Source organism: Pecten maximus, chromosome 10, assembly GCF_902652985.1.
Source record: "Pecten maximus chromosome 10, xPecMax1.1, whole genome shotgun sequence".
Taxonomy (NCBI): Eukaryota; Metazoa; Mollusca; class Bivalvia; order Pectinida; family Pectinidae; genus Pecten; species Pecten maximus.
The window spans coordinates 3,138,147-3,153,594 of NC_047024.1; the positions used below are offsets into that span (position 1 = coordinate 3,138,147).

General features: G+C 39.0%; 1 protein-coding gene across 3 annotated transcripts in view; it reads left to right on the forward strand.

The window, feature by feature from the left end:
• Positions 1-15,448, forward strand: part of LOC117336869 (1-phosphatidylinositol 4,5-bisphosphate phosphodiesterase eta-2-like) — a 90,460-nt gene that overhangs the window by 1,641 nt on the left and 73,371 nt on the right. The gene's annotated exons all lie outside the window — the stretch shown is intronic.

Consider the following 15,448-nt stretch of genomic DNA (forward strand, 5'->3'; position numbering starts at 1 on the left):
TGTATAGGGTGGGGGGGGGGGGGGGGGGGGGGGATGTGTTTCTTAAGCAATACTCATTATTCTTGTTATATTTAACTTGTACATTTACCAGTTACCGAGAAGAAATTATGTCATTTAATGTCCTATCAACAGTTGTGGTCATTTAAGGACGGCCTCCCCTGTGTGGTTTGTATTGTTTAATGTCCTATCAACAGTTGTGGTCATTTAAAGACAGCCAGCCATGTGGTTTGTATCATTTAAAGTCCTATCAACCGCTGTGCTAATTTAAGAACAAGAAAAATCCCCAAGGGCATCCAGTAGAACCTTGAGAGTACAGTATATCTTTGACTCCTCAAAATTTGACTCTTGGGATTGGAGGAACATCTCTATTTGACATGTGTTGACCCTTCAGATTTCTCAGAAATAAATAGTAATTTGACTTCTGAAATTCCTGAAAATTAAGGGTCAACTGGATGTATTGTCATCCCCTGCGGTTTGTATTGTTTAACATCCTATCAACAGCATTGGTCATTTAAAGATGGCTTCCAACAAGTTTCTTTACTTTATCGGCTGCAGAACAGTTGAGCGACAGGCCCAATGGACCTCTTGTTTCATCTCCACCATTAGGGAAGTTTGATGGCTGATGCATATTCTATTTAGCTTTGTTTGCTGTATTTAATATGTCAGTAATTTAATTTATTTAACAGTTTGAATTCCATGCACATTTTTTTATGACTTTAACTGCTACACATATTGTCCACATTAAGTTGACAAAAATATAAACAGATTGCAGTTGTTAGACTAGTGGTTTGTACGTTTGACTGGCATGCTTGTGTAGTAGACTGTAGTAGTTCTATTATAGGGATGAGAACATGTATCAAACCAGACTGGGATTTGAACCCAGAGTACAACTATCTACCAACCAAGGTGCTCATGGTTACAAAATGTAAGGGATTTCAGCCCAGAGCCTCTGGAAGCTTGCCTGTATTCCTGAGGTTTCTTGCTGGTGACTTATATTATTTTTAGTACAGTACTAAACTACTTATCTTGCTTCCATCTTTCCATCTTAATTTTATTTACATTTATTTTTTATTATTTAATTACTTTTTTAAATCCAGTTTATTTTGCTGGTAGATTTTATTGACTCTCAGAATTTTGATTTCAAGAGATTGTTGTATATAAAATATGTATTTTTAACCATTTTCAATTCTACATCACCTAACAAATGAAATCCTACAAGAAAAACTTATTAACAAATTATTCTTATTACAATACGTATACACTAGTCTCAGTTATCTCCCTTACATTTAGTTATCAATAGATTTATGTTATTGTTATCAAACTTACCATATGATAATAGGTATGAATCTTCATGTAAGAAAGATATTTTTTATCAGCTTAGAGCTAGCTGGATACTTGTCGTTTCTTCTTTATTACAGGGTCATTCTTCACTAAATAAAAGAGTATTTAATGATATAATCCGTAATTGTCATAATATTTCTGGTATTGATTCAACATTTCAGTATTTAATGATATAATCTGTAATTGTCATAATATTTCTGGTATTCAACACTCCACATTACTTCATAAAACAAACTTTATATATGCTGGTTGGTTAAAATTATCATCTTCATGTATTCACAACTAATTTTAATCTAAACTGTGATTTGGAGTATTTACTCCATTATACTGAACGTGGCAATAATAACGGTGTGTATTATCTGTGGATATTAACAGTAATGCAGACTCGACATCTCCGGGAGACCTGACATCTTCAGGAGACTCGACACCTCCGGGAGACTCGACATCTCCAGGAGGTAATGTGTCAGGTTTTACGGAATTTTATTTTGCACTTTATAAATTTAAAGGTCGTCATATTAGAACCTGATCTGCACCAAGGACACACCACACTGTAGGTTGTGTTCTATGTGATACATGACATGTTCTTACCCACATATGCTGGGAAAATTGTCTTCCTTTTGAAATATCAATATTTGCATAATTCTGATTTATGATAGAATGTAATAGAATTTTCCTAGGGGTATAATTCCGTTATACACTGTTATGAGTATGAATAAAATATGGAGGATTACAGTTGACACTGAGTATAGATCGAGTATGAAGGACTATAATTGATATAGGGTATCATTAAGTTATACACTTTATGAGTATAAATCGAGTATGAAGGACTATAATTGATATAGGGTATCATTAAGTTATACACTTTATGAGTATAAATCGAGTATGAAGGACTATAATTGATATAGGGTATCATTAAGTTATACACTGTTATGAGTATAAATCGAGTATGAAGGACTATAATTGATATAGGGTATCATTAAGTTATACACTTTATGAGTATAAATCGAGTATGAAGGACTATAATTGATATAGGGTATCATTAAGTTATACACTTTATGAGTATAAATCGAGTATGAAGGACTATAATTGATATAGGGTATCATTAAGTTATACACTGTTATGAGTATAAATCGAGTATGAAGGACTATAATTGATATAGGGTATCATTAAGTTATACACTGTTATGAGTATAAATCGAGTATGAAGGACTATAATTGATATAGGGTATCATTAAGTTATACACTTTATGAGTATAAATCGAGTATGAAGGACTATAATTGATATAGGGTATCATTAAGTTATACACTTTATGAGTATAGATCGAGTATGAAGGACTATAATTGATATAGGGTATCATTAAGTTATACACTTTATGAGTATAGATCGAGTATGAAGGACTATAATTGATATAGGGTATCATTAAGTTATACACTTTATGAGTATAGATCGAGTATGAAGGACTATAATTGATATAGGGTATCATTAAGTTATACACTTTATGAGTATAAATCGAGTATGAAGGACTATAATTGATATAGGGTATCATTAAGTTATACACTTTATGAGTATAAATCGAGTATGAAGGACTATAATTGATATAGGGTATCATTAAGTTATACACTTTATGAGTATAAATCGAGTATGAAGGACTATAATTGATATAGGGTATCATTAAGTTATACACTTTATGAGTATAGATCGAGTATGAAGGACTATAATTGATATAGGGTATCATTAAGTTATACACTTTATGAGTATAAATCGAGTATGAAGGACTATAATTGATATAGGGTATCATTAAGTTATACACTGTTATGAGTATAAATCGAGTATGAAGGACTATAATTGATATAGGGTATCATTAAGTTATACACTTTATGAGTATAAATCGAGTATGAAGGACTATAATTGATATAGGGTATCATTAAGTTATACACTTTATGAGTATAAATCGAGTATGAAGGACTATAATTGATATAGGGTATCATTAAGTTATACACTGTTATGAGTATAAATCGAGTATGAAGGACTATAATTGATATAGGGTATCATTAAGTTATACACTTTATGAGTATAAATCGAGTATGAAGGACTATAATTGATATAGGGTATCATTAAGTTATACACTTTATGAGTATAAATCGAGTATGAAGGACTATAATTGATATAGGGTATCATTAAGTTATACACTTTATGAGTATAAATCGAGTATGAAGGACTATAATTGATATAGGGTATCATTAAGTTATACACTTTATGAGTATAAATTGAGTATGAAGGACTATAATTGATATAGGGTATCATTAAGTTATACACTTTATGAGTATAAATCGAGTATGAAGGACTATAATTGATATAGGGTATCATTAAGTTATACACTGTTATGAGTATAAATCGAGTATGAAGGACTATAATTGATATAGGGTATCATTAAGTTATACACTTTATGAGTATAAATCGAGTATGAAGGACTATAATTGATATAGGGTATCATTAAGTTATACACTTTATGAGTATAAATCGAGTATGAAGGACTATAATTGATATAGGGTATCATTAAGTTATACACTTTATGAGTATAAATCGAGTATGAAGGACTATAATTGATATAGGGTATCATTAAGTTATACACTTTATGAGTATAAATCGAGTATGAAGGACTATAATTGATATAGGGTATCATTAAGTTATACACTGTTATGAGTATAAATCGAGTATGAAGGACTATAATTGATATAGGGTATCATTAAGTTATACACTGTTATGAGTATAAATCGAGTATGAAGGACTATAATTGATATAGGGTATCATTAAGTTATACACTTTATGAGTATAAATCGAGTATGAAGGACTATAATTGATATAGGGTATCATTAAGTTATACACTTTATGAGTATAAATCGAGTATGAAGGACTATAATTGATATAGGGTATCATTAAGTTATACACTTTATGAGTATAAATCGAGTATGAAGGACTATAATTGATATAGGGTATCATTAAGTTATACACTTTATGAGTATAAATCGAGTATGAAGGACTATAATTGATATAGGGTATCATTAAGTTATACACTTTATGAGTATAAATCGAGTATGAAGGACTATAATTGATATAGGGTATCATTAAGTTATACACTTTATGAGTATAAATCGAGTATGAAGGACTATAATTGATATAGGGTATCATTAAGTTATACACTTTATGAGTATAAATCGAGTATGAAGGACTATAATTGATATAGGGTATCATTAAGTTATACACTTTATGAGTATAAATCGAGTATGAAGGACTATAATTGATATAGGGTATCATTAAGTTATACACTTTATGAGTATAAATCGAGTATGAAGGACTATAATTGATATAGGGTATCATTAAGTTATACACTTTATGAGTATAAATCGAGTATGAAGGACTATAATTGATATAGGGTATCATTAAGTTATACACTTTATGAGTATAAATCGAGTATGAAGGACTATAATTGATATAGGGTATCATTAAGTTATACACTTTATGAGTATAAATCGAGTATGAAGGACTATAATTGATATAGGGTATCATTAAGTTATACACTTTATGAGTATAAATCGAGTATGAAGGACTATAATTGATATAGGGTATCATTAAGTTATACACTTTATGAGTATAAATTGAGTATGAAGGACTATAATTGATATAGGGTATCATTAAGTTATACACTTTATGAGTATAAATTGAGTATGAAGGACTATAATTGATATAGGGTATCATTAAGTTATACACTTTATGAGTATAAATTGAGTATGAAGGACTATAATTGATATAGGGTATCATTAAGTTATACACTTTATGAGTATAAATCGAGTATGGAGTAGTATGTGTTCATACGTACTTGGTTATAGAGGGGTATGATTTATAGGTACCTGACCGGGAACAGTAAACATTTATAAAACAAGGTTTTTACATTGATAGAACAAGTTTTGCTAGAGTTTTTTGTCTTTGCCCTTTGGAATGTTTAAAGTCCTACTTACTTACAATTAATGTAAATATATGACTATCGTCATCATTGTAACCTTTGATACAGAATGCATGTCCTATCTATATCCATACCTAGTATTATCTACTTACCTGGATACAGGTGTTGTGAGTTATAGCAGATTTTAAAATGTGACAGCGAAAATTATAATAAAATTTTCCTGAGATAAAAACTTAACACTGTAAAAGTTCATATTATAGCGGTAATCTTATTTTAGTGTTTTTTGCGCTAGAAGCATTACACTAAAATTATAAGGAATGTGCCAATTTTCCTTTCTGTATACTGTTTCTATATGAAATGATTTTGATGCGCCAATATATGTCAATGTGCTAATGTTAAAATTCGGAAATGCGCTAAAATTTGAACATGGCAAATAAAGTACGTTTGCAGTACGCACAATAAATTCAGAGAGATGTTTTCCGTCGGATTATGGCCGTCCTATGGATATCTCCTGGGTTAAAGGTGACCAACTATCTCTCTACATGAATAGTATTTCTGATACACAATCACAGATAGTAATTTTAAAGGTTTAAAATGTCAGGGATGTGGAGTAAAAAGGATGAGATTTTACATGAGGCCAGGTTAGCTGAAAACGAGATAAGTATGTATCCAGCATTATTTCAATACCTGTATAAAATAGTTACTGCTTGATTGCTTAGGTACATCGATCTGTTCTCACAAATCACAATACCCATTGTCCCTTGTTTTAATATCTGATATAAAATTCTTTCACTCCTGACTGATATTGTGTTTACTAAGTGGTATTTTATTCCTGTGGTAAAACAGGAGATCCTAGGTCTACTGAGACACACATTTAACAGATTGTTTCTGTAGCATCAATGGTGGTGTTGGCAGAGCTGTCACAGACAAACATACCATTATCTATCGTCACCACGTACAAATAGGTAGGAATCGGAAATAGAACATGGGTTGTACAGCACTGAAACTTGTGACATCAAAATTAGAAGTTGTATGCCATATAAAGGACCGATGGAGTAACACTTTTCTCTAGAAATATTGAGATATCTGTCACGTGACCTCCAGGATTCTATGATCGAATATAATAAAAATCAATTGAATTAAATAGAAAAATGGACTGAAATTAGTGCACAGTTGTTATCTGTAAAATCTCTCTATTGTCTATATAAATTACAGCTTTGGTCCTAGTTATAAGACATATGTACCTAGAGTCCTGGTGAGTTAGGGGTCATGGTTATAATACAGAGTACCTAGACTACTGGTGAGTTAGGGGTCATGGTTATAATACAGAGTACCTAGACCCCTGGTGAGTTAGGGGTCGTGGTTATAATACAGAGTACCTAGACCCCTGGTGAGTTAGGGGTCATGGTTATAATACAGAGTACCTAGACTACTGGTGAGTTAGGGGTCATGGTTATAATACAGAGTACCTAGACTACTGGTGAGTTAGGGGTCATGGTTATAATACAGAGTACCTAGACCCCTGGTGAGTTAGGGATCATGGTTATAATACAGAGTATCTAGACTACTGGTGAGTTAGGGGTCATGGTTATAATACAGAGTACCTAGACTACTGGTGAGTTAGGGGTCATGGTTATAATACAGAGTACCTAGACTACTGGTGAGTTAGGGGTCATGGTTATAATACAGAGTACCTAGACTACTGGTGAGTTAGGGGTCATGGTTATAATACAGAGTACCTAGACTACTGGTGAGTTAGGGGTCATGGTTATAATACAGAGTACCTAGACTACTGGTGAGTTAGGGGTCATGGTTATAATACAGAGTACCTAGACTCCTGGTGAGTTAGGGGTCATGGTTATAATACAGAGTACCTAGACTACAGGTGAGTTAGGGGTCATGGTTATAATACAGAGTACCTAGACTACTGGTGAGTTAGGGGTCATGGTTATAATACAGATTACCTAGACTACTGGTGAGTTAGGGGTCATGGTTATAATACAGAGTACCTAGACTACTGGTGAGTTAGGGGTCATGGTTATAATACAGAGTACCTAGACTACTGGTGAGTTAGGGGTCATGGTTATAATACAGAGTACCTAGACCCCTGATGAGTTAGGGGTCGTGGTTATAATACAGAGTACCTAGACCCCTGGTGAGTTAGGGGTCATGGTTATAATACAGAGTACCTAGACCCCTGGTGAGTTAGGGGTCATGGTTATAATACAGAGTACCTAGACCCCTGATGAGTTAGGGGTCGTGGTTATAATACAGAGTACCTAGACCCCTGGTGAGTTAGGGGTCATGGTTATAATACAGAGTACCTAGACTACTGGTGAGTTAGGGGTCATGGTTATAATACAGAGTACCTAGACCCCTGGTGAGTTAGGGGTCATGGTTATAATACAGAGTATCTAGACTACTGGTGAGTTAGGGGTCATGGTTATAATACAGAGTACCTAGACTACTGGTGAGTTAGGGGTCATGGTTATAATACAGAGTACCTAGACTACTGGTGAGTTAGGGGTCATGGTTATAATACAGAGTACCTAGACTACTGGTGAGTTAGGGGTCATGGTTATAATACAGAGTACCTAGACTACTGGTGAGTTAGGGGTCATGGTTATAATACAGAGTACCTAGACTACTGGTGAGTTAGGGGTCATGGTTATAATACAGAGTACCTAGACTACTGGTGAGTTAGGGGTCATGGTTATAATACAGAGTACCTAGACTACTGGTGAGTTAGGGGTCATGGTTATAATACAGAGTACCTAGACTACTGGTGAGTTAGGGGTCATGGTTATAATACAGAGTACCTAGACTACTGGTGAGTTAGGGGTTATAATACAGAGTACCTAGACTACTGGTGAGTTAGGGGTCATGGTTATAATACAGAGTACCTAGACTCCTGGTGAGTTAGGGGTCATGGTTATAATACAGAGTACCTAGACTACTGGTGAGTTAGGGGTCATGGTTATAATACAGAGTACCTAGACACCTGGTGAGTTAGGGGTCATGGTTATAATACAGAGTACCTAGACTACTGGTGAGTTAGGGGTCATGGTTATAATACAGAGTATCTAGACACCTGGCTAGATAGAACCTCCATTAAACAATATTTGATCAGTTGGACCAGTGGAACTGTACATTACTAATCCCAATGTCGACAGTATTGTACAACAAAGCATATATCTGGAGTAACAAGGTTTGGACATTCCGATGTTAATCGATAACCATTCAGAAGAGATCTTAGTCAGTAATGGTTTCGTTTCCTGTTTCCGACACTTCTACCTCCTCTGTATGGGTTTCTAGGATTTCTCTGAGTATAGTGTTTTACTGATAGCTGACATTGGTACAGGGGTATAATCCCGCGGGGACGTGTAACCTAGATAACTATATATCTAGGACTAACTTTATTATTGGGGTTATAAGACATTGGCACAATTGTAATATTGTGACAAGTAATTGATTTTTTATCAATTGTACATACAGCGATGAACTTGTCTATTAGACATTTCTGTAAACACATAAGGATTGGTCGGGGCATTTTTATGATCCTGCTTGGCTTGATCAATATCACCAACAGGTTTTCGTGTCCGTCCCACAACTATTTATTAGGTAGTAATTCATTGTAAGACATGTCACCATGGTGTGTCAGTGATAAGACATGTCCCTGTGGTGACAGTCATAAGACACGTCACTGTGGTGACAGTCATAAGACACGTCCCTGTGGTGACAGTCATAAGACACGTCCCTGTGGTGACAGTCATAAGACAAGTCCCTGTGGTGTGACAGTCAAAAGACAAGTCCCGGTGGTGTGTCAGTGATAAGACACGTCCCTGTGGTGTCAGTCATAAGACACGTCCCTGTGGTGTGACAGTGATAAGACACGTCCCTGTGGTGTCAGTCATAAGACACGTCCCTGTGGTGTGACAGTCATAAGACAAGTCCCTGTGGTGTGTCAGTCATAAGACAAGTCCCTGTGGTGACAGTCATAAGACAAGTCCCTGTGGTGACAGTTTATAAGACAAGTCCCTGTGGTGTGACAGTGATAAGACAAGTCCCTGTGGTGTGTCAGTCATAAGAAAAGTCCCTGTGGTGTGTCAGTGATAAGACAAGTCCCTGTGGTGTGTCAGTCATAAGACAAGTCCCTGTGGTGTGTCAGTCATAAGACAAGTCCCTGTAGTGTGACAGTCATAAGACATGTCCCTGTGGTGTGTCAGTGATAAGACAAGTCCCTGTGGTGTGACAGTCATAAGACATGTCCCTGTGGTGTGTCAGTGATAAGACATGTCCCTGTGGTGTGTCAGTCATAAGACAAGTCCCTGTGGTGACAGTCATAAGACAAGTCCCTGTGGTGTGTCAGTAATAAGACAAGTCCCTGTGGTGTGTCAGTCATAAGACAAGTCCCTGTGGTGACAGTCATAAGACAAGTCCCTGTGGTGTGTCAGTAATAAGACAAGTCCCTGAGGTGACAGTCATAAGACACGTCCCTGTGGTGTGTCAGTCATAAGAAAAGTCCCTGTGGTGTGTCAGTCATAAGAAAAGTCCCTGTGGTGTGTCAGTGATAAGACATGTCCCTGTGGTGTGTCAGTCATCAGACAAGTCCCTGTGGTGACAGTCATACGACATGTCCCTGTGGTGACAGTCATAAGACAAGTCCCTGTGGTGTTACAGTCATAAGACAAGTCCCTGTAGTGTGACAGTCATAAGACACGTCCCTGTGGTGTGTCAGTGATAAGACATGTCCCTGTGGTGTGTCAGTCATCAGACAAGTCCCTGTGGTGTGTCAGTCATAAGACAAGTCCCTGTGGTGTGTCAGTCATCAGACAAGTCCCTGTGGTGTGTCAGTCATCAGACAAGTCCCTGTGGTGTGTCAGTCATCAGACAAGTCCCTGTGGTGTGTCAGTCATCAGACAAGTCCCTGTGGTGTGTCAGTCATCAGACAAGTCCCTGTGGTGTGTCAGTCATAAGACAAGTCCCTGTGGTGACAGTCATAAGACAAGTCCCTGTGGTGTGACAGTCATAAGACAAGTCCCTGTGGTGTGACAGTCATAAGACACGTCCCTGTGGTGTCAGTGATAAGACAAGTCCCTGTGGTGACAGTCATAAGACACGTCCCTGTGGTGTGTCAGTCATAAGACAAGTCCCTGTGGTGACAGTGATAAGACACATCCCTGTGGTGTGTCAGTGATAAGACACATCCCTGTGGTGTGTCAGTGATAAGACATGTCCCTATGGTGACAGTGATAAGACATGTCCCTGTGGTGTGTCAGTGATAAGACACGTCCCTGTGGTGTGTCAGTCATAAGAAAAGTCCCTGTGGTGTGTCAGTGATAAGACATGTCCCTGTGGTGTGTCAGTCATCAGACAAGTCCCTGTGGTGTCAGTCATAAGACAAGTCCCTGTGGTGTGTCAGTAATAAGACAAATCCCTGTGGTGTGTCAGTAATAAGACAAATCCCTGTGGTGTGTCAGTGATAAGACATGTCCCTGTGGTGTGACAGTGATAAGACAAGTCCCTGTGGTGACAGTGATAAGACACGTCCCTATGGTGTGTCAGTGATAAGACAAGTCCCTGTGGTGTGTCAGTGATAAGACATGTCCCTATGGTGACAGTGATAAGACATGTCCCTGTGGTGTATCAGTGATAAGACACATCCCTGTGGTGTGTCAGTCATAAGAAAAGTCCCTGTGGTGTGTCAGTGATAAGACATGTCCCTGTGGTGTGTCAGTCATCAGACAAGTCCCTGTGGTGTCAGTCATAAGACAAGTCCCTGTGGTGTGTCAGTAATAAGACAAATCCCTGTGGTGTGTCAGTAATAAGACAAATCCATGTGGTGTGTCAGTGATAAGACATGTCCCTGTGGTGTGACAGTGATAAGACAAGTCCCTGTGGAGACAGTGATAAGACACGTCCCTGTGTTGTGTCAGTGATAAGACATGTCCCTGTGGTGACAGTCATACGACATGTCCCTGTGGTGAGAGTCATAAGACAAGTCCCTGTGGTGTGTCAGTGATAAGACATGTCACCATGGTGTGTCAGTCATAAGACAAGTCCCTATGGTGTGTCAGTCATAAGACATGTTTCTTCGGTATTTGCCATTAGATGATATGTTTTCTAACCTCCAGTTATATTACATTTCTGTCTGACCTGCCAGACATACTTGTATGATGTTATGTTTAGTGAGCCTTATAATGTCAGCCATTCTTAGCTACACTTAGGTCTTTATGTGGTTATAAGTGTAGAATTATGTGACGTCAACTGTCACTTTCGGTTTCATGTAGCATACTTGGCCACCTTGTTAGCAGAATATTTTCAGAAATCATGTCTCTATTTCACGGGTAAAGTTATCTAGAGAATCTCAATGAGTTAGCTGTCATGGGTATGTTTGGTAGATCAATGATCCTTGTACTTGGTAACCTGTGAGATAGACAGTGACGGTGTCGTAATAAATAACACATACATGTATATAGTTATAATCTATAGCTTTAAAACACTGTCCCAGGAATGAATGCTGACTCAAATATTTGCTGCCCCAGTAGTAAATGCTCACTCAAACGCTTACTGTCCCCATGCAGTTTGAGAGTGAGCTTTCATTCTTGGGACAGTCAGCTTTTAAGCATATGTTTGAAAGCTGTCTGTCCCTAGAATGATAGCTCACTCTCACACTCACTGTCCCCACACTTCAACGCTGACTGTCCCCAAGACAGAATGCTTATAATCACTCAAACACTTGAAGTCCTTATGATTGAATGCTGTGAATGTTCAGTTGAGGCACAGCCATTTATGTGGACATTTCATGTGAATATTTTATGACATTATTGACCATTTGATTGTACCAGGTAGATTCTTCAGTGTTCTGTGCTGTTATATTGCTATCACCTACATATACATAGGTAACAATCAGGGTTGTCGGGCGGCCATATATACACAATCAGGGTTGTCCGGCGGCCATATATACACAATCAGGGTTGTCCGGCGGCCATATATACATACAGTTACGTAACAATCAGGGTTGTCGGGTGGCCATATATACATACAGTTACGTAACAATACGGGGTTGTCGGGCGGCCATTATATATACATGTATATATATACAATTGTCGGGTGGCCATATATACATACAGTCAGGTAACAATCAGGGTTGTCAGGTGGCCATATATACATACAGTTACGTAACAATCAGGGTTGTTGGGCTGCCATATATACATACAGTCACGTAACAATTAGGGTTGTCGGGTGGCCATATATACACAATCAGGGTTGTCGGGCGGCCATATATACACAATCAGGGTTGTCGGGTGGCCATATATACACAATCAGGGTTGTCGGGCGGCCATATATACACAATCAGGGTTGTCGGGTGGCCATATATACACAATCGGGGTTGTCGGGTGGCCATATATACATACAGTCACGTAACAATCAGGGTTGTCGGGTGGCCATATATACACAATCAGGGTTGTCGGGCGGCCATATATACACAATCAGGGTTGTCGGGTGGCCATATATACACAATCAGGGTTGTCGGGCGGCCATATATACACAATCAGGGTTGTCGGGCGGCCATATATACACAATCTGGGTTGTCGGGCGGCCATATATACACAATCAGGGTTGTCGGGCGGCCATATATACACAATCAGGGTTGTCCGGCGGCCATATATACATACAGTCACGTAACAATCAGGGTTGTCGGGTGGCCATATATACATACAGTTACGTAACAATCAGGGTTGTCCGGCGGCCATATATACATACAGTCACGTAACAATCAGGGTTGTCGGGTGGCCATATATACATACAGTTACGTAACAATCAGGGTTGTCGGGCGGCCATATATACATACAGTTACGTAACAATCAGGGTTGTCGGGTGGCCATATATACATACAGTTACGTAACAATCAGGGTTGTCGGTTGGCGATATATACATACAGTTACGTAACAATCAGGGTTGTCGGTTGGCCATATATACATACAGTTACGGACCAATCAGGGTTGTCGGGTGGCCATATATACATACAGTTACGTAACAATCAGGGTTGTCGGGTGGCCATATATACATACAGTTACGTAACAATCAGGGTTGTCGGGTGGCCATATATACATACAGTTACGTAATAATCAGGTTGTCGGGCGGCCATATATACATACAGTTACGTAACAATCAGGGTTGTCGGGTGGCCATATATACATACAGTTACGCAACCATTAAGGGTTGTCGGGTGGCCATATATACATACAGTAACATAACAATCAGGGTTGTCGGGTGGCCATATATACACAATCAGGGTTGTCGGGCGGCCATTATATATACATGTATATATATACAATTGTCGGGTGGCCATATATACATACAGTAACATAACAATCAGGGTTGTCGGGTGGCCATATATACATACAGTTACGTAACAATCAGGGTTGTCCGGCGGCCATATATACATACAGTCACGTAACAATCAGGGTTGTCGGGTGGCCATATATACATACAGTTACGTAACAATCAGGGTTGTCGGGCGGCCATATATACATACAGTTACGTAACAATCAGGGTTGTCCGGCGGCCATATATACATACAGTTACGTAACAATCAGGGTTGTCCGGCGGCCATATATACATACAGTCACGTAACAATCAGGGTTGTCGGGTGGCCATATATACATACAGTTACGTAACAATCAGGGTTGTCGGGCGGCCATATATACATACAGTTACGTAACAATCGGGGTTGTCGGGTGGCCATATATATATACATACAGTCACATAACAATCAGGGTTGTCGGACGGCCATTATATATACATGTATATATATACAATTGTCGGGTGGCCATATATACATAAGTCACGTAACAATCAGGGTTGTCGGGCGGCCATATATACATAAGTCACGTAACAATCAGGGTTGTCGGGCGGCCATATATACATACAGTTACGTAACAATCAGGGTTGTCGGGCGGCCATATTGGAAACTCCAGACTGACAATTCATAACCTTAAATTTTGGCATGAATTAACAGTAAAATTACATATGTTTCATGTTGCGACTATATGTTTGTATTCCCATAAACAAACAATGAGGTTTACACTGTATTTAAAGAGGTTGTCATGTTGATGTTTCTGAATGGTGACACATCTGCTATGCATTAAATGATACTTGCGGTACACACACTCCTCTACATTATGTTTGTACCTGTATTATACAAGTGGAGATCCCTTCAGGTCATCAGCTTATCTGACTTGTATGCCATTAGGATTGAAGAATGTGTATACATTTGGCAATTATACTGGGCAGGTAATGGCCCTCTGATGTATATATATATGTACCTGTATGAGGGAAGAAGTGTATAGCCAGCAGGCAATGTTACACAAACTGCTCTAACCTTTATTGGATAACCAGTAACAGGTCTAGTGGGACTGGACTGTACCTCGGTAGGGACTGGACTGGACTGTACCTCGGTAGGGACTGGACTGGACTGTACCTCGGTAGGGACTGGATTGTACCTCGGTAGGGACTGGACTGTACCTCGGTAGGGACTGGACTGTACCTCGGTAGGGACTGGACTGTACCTTGGTCAGGGACAGGACTGTACCTCGGTAGGGACTGAGGTACCTCGGTAGGGACTGGACTGGACTGTACCTCGGTAGGGACTGGACTGTACCTCGGTAGGGACTGGACTGTACCTCGGTAGGGACTGGACTGTACCTTGGTCAGGGACTGGACTGTACCTCGGTAGGGACTGACGTACCTCGGTAGGGACTGGACTGGACTGTACCTCGGTAGGGACTGGACTGTACCTCGGTAGGGACTGGACTGTACCTCGGTAGGGTCTGGACTGTACCTCGGTAGGGACTGGACTGTACCTCGGTAGGGACTGGACTGTACCTCGGTAGGGACTGGACTGTACCTCGGTAGGGACTGGACTGGACTGTACCTCGGTAGGGACTGGACTGGACTGTACCTCGTTAGGGACTGGACTGTACCTCGTTAGGGACTGGACTGGACTGTACCTCGTTAGGGACTGGACTGTACCTCGTTAGGGACTGGACTGTACATCGGTAGGGACTGGACTGTACCTCGTTAGGGACTGGACTGTACCTCGGTAGGAACTGGACTGGACTGTACCTCGGTAGGGACTGG